This window comes from Paroedura picta, chromosome 6 (assembly GCF_049243985.1).
Source record: "Paroedura picta isolate Pp20150507F chromosome 6, Ppicta_v3.0, whole genome shotgun sequence".
Lineage (NCBI taxonomy): Eukaryota > Metazoa > Chordata > Lepidosauria > Squamata > Gekkonidae > Paroedura > Paroedura picta.
The window spans coordinates 20626701-20639822 of NC_135374.1; the positions used below are offsets into that span (position 1 = coordinate 20626701).

General features: G+C 41.7%; 1 protein-coding gene and 1 long non-coding RNA gene across 2 annotated transcripts in view; one reads left to right on the forward strand and one right to left on the reverse strand.

Moving 5' to 3' along the window:
- Positions 1–1632: 1632 nt before the first annotated feature.
- On the reverse strand, positions 1633–12739 carry LOC143840633 (uncharacterized). The gene is made up of 3 exons (XR_013232268.1): positions 12619–12739; positions 2613–2757; positions 1633–1908 (listed from the first exon to the last, which is right to left on the reverse strand). It is a non-coding gene; the product is annotated as an uncharacterized LOC143840633 (long non-coding RNA).
- Positions 12740–13036: 297 nt separating this feature from the next.
- Positions 13037–13122, forward strand: part of RNF17 (ring finger protein 17) — a 46398-nt gene continuing 46312 nt past the window's right edge. The window contains exon 1 of the mRNA XM_077341637.1: positions 13037–13052. The gene's annotated coding sequence lies outside the window, so the exon portion shown is untranslated. The remainder of the gene's footprint in view (positions 13053–13122) is intronic.

A 13122-nucleotide genomic window follows, 5' to 3' on the forward strand; every position in this document is an offset into this window, starting at 1 on the left:
TTCTGCTATGGTCTTCAAGGCTGATGATTTTTAGTTACTTGGGGACAATTGTTATGAACAACCACATTGCGCAGTGAAAATGTACAAAACCAATAAAACAGACTGCATTACTTTATCAAGGCATGGACCAAGTACTGTTATCACTGGGCTATGTATTGTCAATGTGGCTGGGCAATTTTTCTTCTCTCTTTCTGCAGTCATTCTTCTGTTGTTCAACTGTTTGGGGGATGAGAAAGGAGGAAGAAGAAAAAGCAGGAAGTCGCCTGATGAGCCAGTCTTTAGAGGAGATAACTTGAAAATCATCAGGAGGTTCCTATCCTATCTATGCTAAATATACATAATCTCCAATGCCCCCTGCAGGACATCCTTTATATTCTGCTGGATTATGCACACTGCAAATCTTGCACATTCCAACAGATATACCCTTACACTGGAAGACTGTAGCTGATCCAGCAACCAAGTGACCAGAAAATGTTTAGGAATCTGGCCAAACACGTGGTGGATCATTGAAGTTCACAAGCTTCCAAAAAACCTTTTTTAGAAAACGTATTTTAACTGATTTATTTACAAAAAAACTCTTTGACTTCAACATGATTATGTTGTGTTTAATTACTGCACGCGTCTTGTCTTTGTATTTAATTATTGCACATGTTCTGTATTTATTTATTTATTTATTTATTTATTTATTTATTTATTTGGATTTTTATACCGCCCATTCTTTATGGCTCTGGGCAGTTTACATGGAACACTGCATAACTTTACATGGAACATTATAACACTCTATAACATTATACAAGTATTTAATTTAATATAGGTAAAGGTAAAGGTATCCCCTGTGCAAGCACCGAGTCCTGTCTGACCCTTGGGGTGACGTCCTCTAGCGTTTTCATGGCAGACTCAATACGGGGTGGTTTGCCAGTGCCTTCCCCAGTCATTACCGCTTACCCCCCAGCAGCAAGCTGGGTACTCATTTTACCGACCTCTGAAGGATGGAAGGCTGAGTCAACCTTAAGCCGGCTGCTGGGATTGAACTCCCAACCTAATGGGCAAAGCTTTCAGGCGGCCGCCTTACCACTCTGCGCCACAAGAGGCTCTTAATTTAATATACAAGTATTTAATTATAACACATGTTTGCGGGCTTCTTGGAAGGGGCCATGGTTCGGTGGGTCGGATGCATCCTGATTTGGCGGAGGAGGAGCGCTCAGAGCAGCACGGACCAGCTCAAAGGGCACTCCATGGTTTTGCTCAACATGAGTCAGTTTATATCTGGAATTATGTAGTTCTGGCACACAAACGATGCCAGCTGCAGTCTCCAGCAGCTCCAGTTAAAGAATCAGGCCATAGGTGACATGAAAGACCTTTGCCCGAGATCCAGATAAAGTCACTGCCAGACAGAATAGGCAACACTGACCCTGATGAGCCAAAAGGTCCGGATCAGTTAAAGGCAACTGTGTTCATGTGTTCAAGCACCTGGCAGCCATTTTGGGAAACAGAATGTGGGATTAGATGGATCCTTAGGCTTATCAAGGAAACCAGCAGATACACAGAGCACTGATTTCAATTGTGATGCTATAAGATCTACAGAATAAGCTGTCTGTAATGTTTAATCGTTTACTTTGAGACTGTGCTTTTTACAGGAACCAGCAATGGGTGGAGTTTTCCCAAGGCCGTTAAGGAGATGTTGCTAAGTGACGGATGAAGGCTAGGAACTGCAGCTTTACGCATCTCTGGAGTCAAGACGTTGACATTCATATTTTGGTAATAAGCATGACATTTTCACAGCTACGTTAACATCTTGAAATGTCAGAGCAGAGGACGACAGTCACAACGCATCACCACAAAACAGCCCGTGGACAGAGGGGGTTTCTTCTGTGGCTCCATTCTGCATTGGTCTTTTTACATTGTGACCTCATGGAATTGAAACAATACAGAATTAAAGAAGCAAGACAGGATCCTGAAAGCAAACTCCTACTGATCAGGAAAAAAAACCCAAAAAATTTAAAGCAACAATTACTGTTAGTATAAATTAATCAGAAAATCAAAAACCTCCCCACTGAACCGTTCTCTAATATTTTTAGACAGTGGTATGCCTTCAGCATGTGTGGTTCAGATTCCCCTGATGTCTAGCATCTTATTAATGACCCTGGAAAAATCAAAGATGGACATTTGAGGAATAAATTTCAATCTGTAGTAATGCGCCATCCTAAATAGGTCTACTGAGATGTAAATTGCTTCTTGTTTAATAGGGATTTCACCATGTCCTTAGAACTCCAACTACAGGGGAGGGAAAGATTATTATGCAAATACACCACGAACACTATGAAATCATCAGACCATTTTATCCAATTATTTTGTATAACGAACTCACAAGAGAAATAATTAAATGAGAAAGATGGCAAAAGAAATGTTATTTGCAATATTTATATCCATGACCTTCCTCCTAAGAAGGGGACAGATATCTTCTCTATAGGCAGCCCCTTGCTAGAGTTAGCCAGTCTCACTCTGCAGTAGAAATGATCCCTGTGAGGATATGATGGGCATTTGGATAAAATGTATTGCAGGAATTTGTTAAATAATATTTGTATTATTCTCTTTTCAAATGTAGTACTTACCATTATTGTGTGCAGAAAATGGGGATTCATTGAAAAAAATAATTTTGATTAAAATGCAGCATTCTGCATGCTCTCCATGGTTGCCAATCCCCAGGGACATTTCCTGGAATTTCATCTGATCTCCAGATGCTAGAAATCAGTTCACCTGGAGAAAATGACAGCTTTGAAGGATGGACTTAGAGGCACTAAGACCCTTCTCTTCCCAGACTTTACCCTCCCCAGGCTTCACTCCCGTATCTCAAGATATTTTCCAAGAGGGGAGTTAACAATCCTAATTCAAGGGTTTGCATTAAAAAAAATACAACTGGGAAGTTGTATTGGCCCCGATGTTAGGAAATGTAGCCCACTTTTATCCCCAAGGAGACGGAAAGAGACTTATAATGATGACAAACAAATAAAATAAATGTAGCGGCTATTGTAATTTAGAGACACATCCTCAAAGGGATACAGAACGTGGAACTTTTCAGAGCAGCCGTTACCAATCTTTTCAGTATTGTGATCCACAAGTCCAAATTTACCTGATATGGTGACCCAAAAGTTCAGTATTCTTTGCATTTCATCATACGTATAAGAATAGAAGAGTCCTGCTGGATCAGACCAATGGTCCAGCTAGTCCAGCATCCTGTCTCACAGAGGGCCATTCCGCACAGGAAAAACAATCAATGGCGTAATGCTAAAAAAACCCGTGCTTCCTGGAATTCCTTACCTACTGGCTCCTCTGCTGCCGTCTCACGCTTCCTGGCATTTCACATGCCTGCTTAAAATGGCGGAAGAGGGGAACGTGCAAGACATGTTCCTCTCTTCCACCTGTCAATCACCCTTCTTGCTCTTTTAAAGGGACCACGATGCCCGCTACTTTTTTTTAATGAGACTTATTCGTTTAAACGCATATGTGTTTATTCATGGATGCATAGGGTTCCTGTCACTGCAATCCCTCTTGTAATCCGGAGCCTTGAAGCTTAAAAAAAATGGGGGGGGGGCTGATTTGTGTTTTGCTTTGTTTTTTTGGTGGGGAAAAGGCATGCTTTATGGGCAAACTGGTGGGGGAAAGTTTATTTTGTCCTCTGTTTGGGCGATTGTGTGTCTATTCATTGCTCCAGGCAGTGACTGCTCTCCAGAAGCTCACACTTCTCTCAGCAGAGATTTGCCCCGTTCTCTGTGAGGCAGCTGCTCCCCCCCCCCCCATTCAGGAAAAGAAAGAAACAAGCAGCCACATGCTGCACTTGGCTCCTCCCCGAGCTTCGCAACCACCACTCCCCTCCCCGCTCTGAGCTTCCCCAATCAAGTGCAGAACACTTTGTTTCAATTCAGGCGAAGGAAGGAGGAAGACCCAGGTTCAAATCGATCTGAATTCAGCAGGATCGACAACAGAAAAAAACAAAGTATGTGCAGAACCAGTCCAGTTTTAATTATGGGAGATCCCCAGCAATCACCTGGAGGTTGATGACCCTAGGCATTCGGGGGGGGGGGGGTTGTCCTGTCTGTTTAATAGAGGTTTGATACATAGAAATGGGCAGTTGAAGGTTTTTATGGCACAGAGGTAAAAAAAAATATCCTGTTAAGCCTCTTTTCTCCAGGCTTTTTGGCAATCCTAATTACTGGCTCATCCACAAAGCCTTTCTCTTGCTTCTCTGCTGGCACTCAAACTTTATGGTACGAGCTGGAAGGCAAACGTAACCCAGGTGGAACTCAGCTGCTGCTGGCTTGTAGCCAGAAAGCCAGCAAGATCTTCCTCACTTCCCCCCAGTCCATGAATGATAATCACGGCAACAAGGATGCCTCACTATGACCCATTATGCACGGGGGTTTTAGCGCACATTCGGGGTGGAATGGCGGCGACTAAAATCACGGATAACGCACGGAGCCGGCTGCAACCGGCTGCAGCTTCGGTGCATGCCGCCGAAAAAGCCGCGTCAGTGAAACGCGGAAGAAAGCGCAGCTTCTGGGTGAGCGGGGCGCAACCAGAAGCGGCGCCCGGATCGGCGCGTGCATAATCGGTTACTCTGGGTTTTGCCGCCGTCACGCCCCGCCCCGTGCATAACCGGTATGCGTCGCGTCTTCCCCCTCCGCGTTTTCCACGTGACCCGAAATCGCCGTTTCGGCGGCCGTGCATAATGGGCCTATAATTGAGCATGAGCGTTACAAATCTAGCCCAGATTTATAAAAACAATCATGTACACAATGTAGTAACCAAAACTAGAAAATTAACAGAAGCTGGTAAGGTCATGTTAATCATAAAATAGTAGGAAACGGCTAGTATACTATTTTGGTACCTATTATGACACCATCCTGTACTTTAGTAGTTTGCACTGCTATTACTATCAGGCATGAAAAATCAGAGTAATTACAGTAATTCAGGTTGACTCACAATGATTACAGATACCTTTGTTAAAATATATTGGAGGACCATAATGTCAGTCAAAAGTTTATTGCATGTGGCCATTGGCTGTTATGATTTTCCATTCCAAACATTTTTAATTACAACTATCACATACGCAAAGTTAAAATAAAATTATTTCCATACAAATAAAATATTGTTAAAAAGAGGAAAAGGAGAAGAGTTATAAGAACGCATTATAGACTGGGTTTAATTAGTACTTTGTTAACTCTCAGCTAATTTGGCCCTTATCTTTTTGCAGCCAAAGCTGCAAATGATACATCATAGGTAATTAAACACTCTGTATCAGACAAAAGCCTAACCATTTTATCAATAACTATTAGGCTGTTATCATTTGAAAGTCATTTATCCAGAAATGTAGCCCTAGGTTCCACAAAGTATGGACAAAAGAGGATATAATGGATTACATGTTATTCTGAGAATGCCTGAAAGCCTAGCAGTACAATCCTGAAGTCATACCTATTTGTTTGTTGCAGTCTGTTGGTTTAGAAGGATGTAATTATGTCTAAGGTTGCACTGAAGGTTGCAGTCCTATGTAGGTATACTTGGGAATAAACTTCGTTCAGCAAAATGGAACTTACATCTGAGTAGATGTGCATAAGGTTGGTTGGGCTGACAATCCTCCATGGGTTCTGTTGAAGTCTTAGATGAAGCCAAGACTCTTAAAATGGTATCTGTGCACCACAGTGATGCTGCAGTGGAATGTGAAGAGACATTTTTGACGATGGCTGAGCAATGAACAAAACTCACAGAAGCTCCTACACAAAGGGCAAAGCCTGATAGAAATGCTGCAAGGGTGACCCAAAACCATCTTCTCTCACAGCATCTTGCTAAACAGAAGTGACAAGTGCACAAAATGGTACATCTGTCTTGGTTATTTGAAAAATATTTTAAGCAAATACGATAGAGAGCTTTCCATGGACATGATAGGGTACTTTCTTTTCACCTTACCACTTGCTCACACGTAAGACCATCTGAATTCTCTCATTCTCACTCTGTCTTCAAATGTCACATTAATCTCCCAGTTTTTTGGCATCATCCATGGGGTGAAATAATAGTACAGCATTACCACTGCTTCACTGAATTTCATTGAGATGCATCGTAATAACTTCTAAGATGATGCTTCCTTCTTTTGCTTCTAAATCCCAGAGCAGCAGCAGCAGAAGTCATTTTTATACCCTACTTTCACTACCCAAAGGCGCCTCAAAGCATCTTTCAATCGCTTTCCCTTCCTCTCCCCACAACAAACAACCTGTGAGGTAGGTAGGGTTGAGAGGGCTCTGAAGGAACTGCTCTGTGAGAACAGCTCTAAAGAGACTATGGGGAATCAAACCCAGATCACCAGATTAAAAGCTGCCACTCTTAACTGCCACTCGAAGCATTATTATAACAAGATGAAATATGAATTTAGGAGGCCAACGGAGATAAATTAGACTTGACTGGGTGGTGGTGATGGTGGGGAGAATCTGCATTTAATCATGAAAACCCATTTTAATGTAAGGTGTATTTCCAAGAATGGAGCATCACTTCATGATGAAGCTGACCCTACATGCTCCTTCATTATTCCGGGCATTTACACAGGCCCTGGTCTCATGTTAGATGATTCTAATGAGGAGCTCACCTCTCCAGCCTCATCCTCAACACCCCCAACTGAAAAAGAAAGAGCCTTTAACTGTTGCTACCAGCAGTTTTTCTGCCAATCAAACACCTCTCTTCAAGTACCTCCATGAAGGGTCTCTCTGGCATTAGAAAGTACCATCAAGTCTCAGCCAATATAGGATGGCCCCATAGGGATTTTAAAGCAAGAGATGTTCAGAGGGGTTTTGCCAATGCTTGTCTCTGGCCTTCCTTGGGGCTCTCCCAACCAGGTACTAACCAGAGCTGACCCTGCTGAGCTTGTGGCTTGCCTGAATTTTAAAGAAATACAATAATATTGCAACAAATGTCCTGAAATAGGCTATTTTTCACACCTTTCATCTTTAAAACATCCATGAACTGGAACTGTTGTAATGTGGAAACCACAAAAGCTTAATATGACCGTTTGGTATCTCAAAACCATGTCCTTAGCAATTTAATGTTTTGTTGAGGATCTGGATTACCAACACGTCTGTGCTTCCGCTGCAACTGAAATTTCTACACAACTGGCAATCTGTACTCTGGTTTACATCAAGCAAAAGTGTCTTTTCTCAGGGGAAAAAATAGCAGTAAGCTCCTGTGAGAGACAAAAGAATTGACCTCCACAAGCCCGAGATGTTTAGGAAACTTCTGACCTTTCACGTCAAAATGTAAGATACTCCATTTGGAATTAATTTATTTCTGCTGATTCTATTAGTTAATGCTTGCTGCATACTATTAGAAAGAGTTTCAGCTGAGTATCCATTTATTATTCTTTCTTTTGCTCTGTGCAGTGTTGATTTTGGGGGCCCACAAATTAAACAGTTACATATGGATTGGGTAAGATGACAAAAGATAATATAGATGATAATATAGGGGATGTTTTGAAACAACAGACAAATCCAACCTTGTAGATTTCATTAAAAATACATGTTTTCTCCTTTATCCAGATAGCTTTATAATTATGCATTATTGTTTGTTTTTCTACCATGTTTTCATAAGATAAAATTCAATCTTCAGAGTTTTTAACACAATTTAAACACAGATATTATGGACCCTCTTTCTCCAATTCAGGTGTAGACTGACATGATATTCATCTCCTGGATCCTATGAACTCCTTTTCCACTAGATGGGTGGATTAAGCCTAATCTCACCATAGTTACCAGTTTGTGTCCAATATAAGCACCTGGCTCCATGAAGTACAAGCAGCACAAATGGATTATATTAATTATATACCACATTTATTGCCAAGAAAAACAACTCTGGGATTGTGAGGCAATTGTCTCTGCTTAAACTAACAGTAAGATAGCCGATGATTTTTAACTAAGGGCCTGTTCATGTATACATAAATGTCTTAGGAGCAACTTTTATCAGAACCTGTGCCAACTCATGGGGCCTGTTCAATCTTTGGAGAAATGTCTACCACCCTAGATTTCAATTACTGTGTCAATCCACAGGAGCTAGTTTTAGAGCTTTGGGCTAGGGTGCCATTGATATGCTGATGGCAGCTATAGTTATTAATGGACATCCATCCATCTATCCCCCCAAGTGCATTGACCAGTTGCCTGGAGGTGGTGATGGACTGGCTGAAGCAGTCGACTGAAACTGAACCCGGCTACGATGGAGGTCCTCTGGCTGGGTTGCTACAACTCCCAACTATTGACGAGGTCCAGTTAACAATTTCAACCACTATCAGGAGCATGATTATTTCTTATGAGACAATTACTGCGCGTGAAATAAGGTGACCAGATCGTCCCACTTTTGGAGGGACATCTGGGAGTGTGTGGCAAATTGTACTTATGTTGAAATTTTAAAAATATATATTACAATACTATTTTTGCGTTCTATGCGTTCTATGAAACGTTTTGTTGCTCCATATAGAGCAAATTTTAAATCAAGAACCACCCCCACCCCCCGGTCAATGGTGTCCCGTTAAAATCTGGTCATGTTAGTGTGAAAGCATTTGGTCATAATATCAGACTTTAAAGAGCTGGCCTTCATGTGTATGTACAAAATGTAAAATATAGCTATTTTGTGATTACTAAATTATTGCCTTTCATCTCCACATTACAAGTACAGTTGTTACCACAATCGAGCACGCAAAATTATGTAATTTTGATGGTTTTATGTGGTTTTATGATGTTTTTATGTTTTTCATTGGATGTAAGCCGCCACGAGCCAGCACGCTGGAAGTGGCGGTATATAAATGTAATAAATAAATAAATAAGTGTTTAAAAACCCTGCTGTTTTCAAAAGAAAGCACTGAGTGATTTGAATGGCTGAGATGTTTGGTCCTGAGATGTTAGTCATGAGAATTAAACTTAAAAAAAAAAAAGAGAGCCAGTTTGGTGTAGTGGTTAGGAGTGTGGACTTCTAATCTGGCATGCCAGGTTCGATTCCACTCTCCCCCACATGCAACCAGCTGGGTGACCTTGGGCTCGCCACGGCACTGATAAAACTGTTCTGACCGGGCAGTGATATCAGGGCTCTCTCAGCCTCACCCACCCCACAGGGTGTCTGTTGTGGGGGGAGGAATGGGAAGGCGACTGTAAGCCGCTTTGAGCCTCCTTCGGGTAGGGAAAAGCGGCATATAAGAACCAACTCTTCTTCTTCTTCTTCTTCTTATTTCTGGGAGGGAACTCAGGGACCAAATTCCTCGCAATATCTCTTGGAAGTAAAATCACAGTCCAGACATTTACATTCTTTCAACATGGTAACATGATATGCTGATTTTATATGAGAGAGTGCTATTGCAGCGCTATAAATACATACAGCCCGAGTAGTTATGTCTTATGACTTAATGATTTGTTTTATAAAAGAAGGAAAAAATATCTAATTTGATTTAAAAACATTATGATTACTAGTTTAGTTGAGGATATTACCAGCGGCCTTGGCCAAATCTCTTTAAATCCCTTTGTTTACCATAGCACTAGAATTTGTGTAATATTGTTTTCCTTCCTGAAACATGTCTGCCAGTGATCTAAAATGAATGTAATGTAATATCATAAATGTTTTCATCTCTTGTGATTACTCATTTTCATGCCATTCTGAAATCCTTGGCAGATTGCCAACTTGATGATAATGCTTTTTCCCACAAAAAAATTAAAAGGCAAGAGAGGGAAGCCTTAAAAGGATCCGAAATTGAATTGTTTATGAAAAACGCTACTTAAGACTATCTGAAGGAGAAGTCTCATTTGTAATCTAGAAGCAGAGACCAAATCTTCCCCCTGGATGGTTATGTCTGTTACTGAAGGCTTTGGTGAATTAATTAAAGCTTTCTAGTTTTAATAAAATAAACATAATCAATAAAGTTAAAAGAAAACCAAGAAAATAAAAGGCATACGAATTAATATGTAGCTCCATATGACCTGGCATTCTTTACATCATTTTTCTCCACTGGATATCTAGTTTTTCTCCCCTCCCCCTCTCCCCTCAAAAGTATAAATGTTGATTGATTGACTGACTGATTTCTAGGCTGCCCCTCTCCAAAAAGCTCTTGGGGGGGCTTAAATCAGAGAATAATGTCATACAATAAATCATTTTAAAACTTAAATTAAGCTGATAAAACATTACTTCAGTCATTCGGTCAGTTAAAAAAATCTCCCGAGCCAGATGTTAGGCCATTCATATAAAGTAACTGGCTCAACTTAGTTGAGAGGGGGATGATTCTGGTGCAAGCTGAGATGGAAATCTGGCAGGGAGGGCCTATTAGATGGCAAAAAGAGTCACCAACCATGAAGAAAGGAACCAGCCACTGTCTCCCATATCGGCAAGGTGGTGAGCTAAGAGCTCATGGTCTACAACAGGGGTAGTCAACCTGTGGTCCTCCAGATGTTCATGGACTACAATTCCCATGAGCCCTTGCCAGCATTTGCTGGCAGGGGCTCATGGGAATTGTAGTCCATGGAAATCTGGAGGACCACGGGTTGACTACCCCTGGTCTACAACTTTGAATACTGTCGTAAGGTTTAATAATACCAGGCTTACTGACCTCCCTCAGTCCAACTGTTCTTGGAGGTCATCAGTTAGAGAGAGGCATGCACAGGTAGGGCAGTGGTGGCACATTCAGGGGGGCTACCACTAGTGCCCATTGCATTTCTGGATGCAACGGGCTTTTGGACTAGTAAAATAAATAAAATTCTCCTTCTCCCAAAATACTAGAACTCAAGAGCATCCAATAAAATTGATGCGCAGTAGGTTCTGGATGGAGAAAAGGAAATATTAAATCTTTAGTCTCCACCCACTCCATGTTTGAAAGCGGGGGCACGGAGAGCAGGGCTTGAGAGCCCAATCTTAACTGGCAGGCTGGATAATATGAGAAGAGAGTCCAACCCATGATTTTTTAAAGCCATTTTAAACACATTGTGATATCCATTAAATCTCATGGTCCTTGATTGCTGTCATTCAATAATAGTTCCTGTCAAATTGCTTCGTCGGCTATTAACACAAAAATATAAAGACATCACGTTCCTTCTGGGAAAACACTCCAAACAGCTTTCCCACTAAAGAATTAATCGGTTAGCAATTTCACTTCCAGGGATCAGTGTGTAAGGTGCCACAGGGATTTTAGTCTCATCCGCTTAAAAAGGGTGACTTTCCCGCTACTGTTGTTGTCATGTTTTTTTTAAGCCATGTTAAAGAAAATATGAGAGCCAGAAATATGTTGTGACACTAAGGACATTTAGATGTCAGAAGATAAAATAAGGACACTGTCAGGTCCTGGATGGAAAGAACATTTCTTATTGTGCTGTCCTAAGCACAGTTACACCTTTCTAAGTCTATTGATCTCAGTGGGTTTAGAAGAGTGGAATTCTGTTTGGCATTGCACTGATAATTCTCTAAGCTCAAACCATAACACTGGAATTCTATCCTATCTCAGCAAGGAGGAAGACCCAGTGGATGCTTAGAATTACATTGCATCATTGTCAATCTATTACACCTGCTCAGGGAGGGATGAAATAATAAATACATGTAAGCTTATGTTCCACAATTCTTGACAGCTTAGTGTTTAATTGTATTGAGCTTTATTCAATGGCTATCCCATAGCATTGCCAGGACTGCCACTAGGGTTGCCAGTTCTGGGTTGGGAAATACTTGGTGACCTTGAGGGTGGTAGGGAGGATTTCGGGCAGAGAGGGACCTCAGTGTTATATAATGCTATGGAGCCCACCTTCCAAAGCAGCCATTTTCTACAGGGGAACTGATCTCTGTCACCTGGAGATGAGTTGTAAAAGCAGGGGATGGCCGAATCCCACCTGGGCATTGGCATTCTTAGCTGTAACCACAACTCCTGACACTTTTGGGGGACAGGGCTGCATTTGACTCTGGAATCACATCACTTCCTCCTGGGGGTTTCCAGCCTTCAGCCTTTACAGGTCCTGGGGAGAGGGAGAGGCCATCTGCAGAGATTTCTAGGGTTCTGCCTAGGGAGGGTTGTGCCTGATCCAGAAATGATACTATTTCTGGAAAACACTCTAGGAATCCATCCCTACAAACAAATCCCTATGGCAAAAACCACAGAGATTGGGCAGCATCCCCTCATTTCTCCTCCAACAGAGGCAGAAATGTAAGCATGATGGCGGTGGATTGAATGGAGGCCTAGCTCAGTCCCATGCTTACAAGGATAACAGTAGCAAGCATATCTGGGAACTCTTTCTCCAAGGTAGGACACTTAAATAAACTGAATTCACTAAAAAGGTGACCACATGTACCAATTAAGGTTGCCATTTGCCTATGGCTACAGAACAGCATTCCCCATACCTCTCAAGGACGCCTATTTTTAAAAACAACGAATAACAAACACGAATAGTAGCTAACACAATGTCAACTATACAGCAAAATTTTGAAACAAATAAATTTGGAGAAAGTGTTAAGGTGTATTATTGTCGGCAAACCTGAGCGCTAACCCATGCTGCCATCTTGAGGCCAAAGCCTTCAACAAGCTTTTAAAATATTTCCCAATATTCTCCATAAGGAAAACCGGAGAATGCTTACCAGGAGTACGCTCCAGTGAATAAAATGAGATTGAGAAAACATGCATAGGATTGCACTGTACAGGGTTACTGGTGGATGGCAACCCCCTGGGGCCATTTTGTGGTCTAGAACTGGTACACGATCATCATGTGGCAGAACTCCAAAGCAGAGAAAAGGTTTTGAGAGTTTTTTATTCATTAACTTGGTTGCCTGCTCACCCAGGTGTTTCTTGTTTTCTTGCTAACCCTAAAAGGTGTGTCAGCAGCAGCTGAGGATTAGAGAATATCTACAAACTCCAAGTATCTTGGAATATCTCCAAGTGGAGTGATCCGTCTTCTTGAGAAAAGTTGTATTCCCAGTAGGACGCCACCTGCCATTTGGAGGTTGGGTAACCATATGGTGGAATATGTTGGCAAGCCACAGCAGACTCGTAGCAACCTCATAGGGCTTCTAAGGTAAGAGATGAACAGAGGTTCTGCCATTGCTTGCCTCTGCACAGACACCCTAGAGTTCCAAGTTGATCTA